Source organism: Rhincodon typus, chromosome 37 (assembly GCF_021869965.1).
Source record: "Rhincodon typus isolate 14 chromosome 37, sRhiTyp1.1, whole genome shotgun sequence".
Lineage (NCBI taxonomy): Eukaryota > Metazoa > Chordata > Chondrichthyes > Orectolobiformes > Rhincodontidae > Rhincodon > Rhincodon typus.
Genome location: NC_063368.1, coordinates 1934396 through 1935701, shown reverse-complemented (window position 1 = coordinate 1935701; position 1306 = coordinate 1934396). Strand labels below are relative to the sequence as shown.

At 61.9% G+C, this 1306-nt stretch overlaps 1 protein-coding gene across 1 annotated transcript in view; it reads right to left on the bottom strand.

Moving 5' to 3' along the window:
• tcf20 (transcription factor 20) overlaps window positions 1-990 on the bottom strand; it is a 31248-nt gene extending 30258 nt beyond the window's left edge. Inside the window, exon 1 of the mRNA XM_048617619.1 lies at window positions 734-990. The gene's annotated coding sequence lies outside the window, so the exon portion shown is untranslated. The remainder of the gene's footprint in view (window positions 1-733) is intronic.
• Window positions 991-1306: the final 316 nt, after the last annotated feature.

Below are 1306 nucleotides of genomic sequence, written 5' to 3'. Positions count from 1 at the left end.
GGGGTGCGAGGGAGGTAGGTGTGCTGGTCCAGCTGGGGGTGCGAGGGAGGTAGGTGTGCTGGTCCAGCTGGGGGTGCGAGGGAGGTAGGTGTGCTGGTCCAGCTGGGGGTGCGAGGGAGGTAGGTGTGCTGGTCCAGCTGGGGGTGCGAGGGAGGTAGGTGTGCTGGTCCGGCTGGGGGTGTGCTGGTCCGGCTGGGGGTGGGAGGGGGAGAGACAGAGTCGGTCTGGCTGGGGGAAGAGGAAGAAATGGGTTTGTATGATCAGGAGGCCTAGGATCCCAGTTGTCCCCGAGGAAGGGGTTTGGAATAATTTGGAAACCAGTTGCTGCTTAAGTCCAGCAAGTTACACAAATTGGGAAACCCTGGAATCCAACCGAGTGGAGAATTTTACCCGGGGGGGAGGGGGGGCTCTGCTCAACCGCGTTCCCTCCTCCCCCTGACCCTGGGCTCCCTCCCTCCTTCTCTCTTCCATCTCCCTCTCCCTCCTTTTCCCTCCAGTCCCTCTCACAGGGCCTTCTCTCTCTCTCCCTGAACCCAGGGGCCTGCAGTAACCATTTTGTCGGCGACAATGTATCCGCGGCGGCCGGACTCGATTCATTGTATCCGAGCGCGGATTCCAGGGCCTCGGCTCCCAGGCGGCAGCCGAGCCCCAGGGCCGGGGGGTGCGGGGGAGATATAGCAGCAGCGGCCCCTCTCCCTCCAGCACGAAGCCACACCGCGGGCTCTTTACTCACTCTCACTCCCGGCGCCTCCTCGATCCGCTCCCGCTTTTCCTCTTCGGTTCCTCTTCTTTCCTCTCTCTCTCTCCTTCCCTCTATCCCCCTCCAATCTTCCCAGCGTCACGTGATGGCCATGGATTGGGGTTTTTTTCTCTTCTTCACACTCCCTCCCTCTTTCTCTTTCCTCTCTGTCTCGGTGCTATCTGCCTGAACTCGGATTCCCAGCTCCCAGTCAATCCACTTCTCAACCCGATCCCGACCTGCTGCTTGCTACTGCCTCTCCGGGGGGAGGAGGGGAAACTGTTGCCCCGCCCCCTCCTGCCCTATCGCCTCCGTCCTTGCTCTCTCTTGCCCCTGCCCCCTTTTCTTCCTGGCTCCTTTTGTCCCCCTGCCGCCTCACCTCCCCTGCCCCCTCTCTCTTCCACCTGCCTCTTCTCCTCCTCATGGCCATCTCCTCCCCCTGCACCACTCTTCTTCTCCCTTCCCCTGCCCCTTCTTCTTCCCCTTCTCTTGGCCAGCTCTCCTCCACCTCCCCTCTCCTTCCCCTCCCCTCTCTCCTCCCATCTTGCCTGCCCATGCACTCTCACA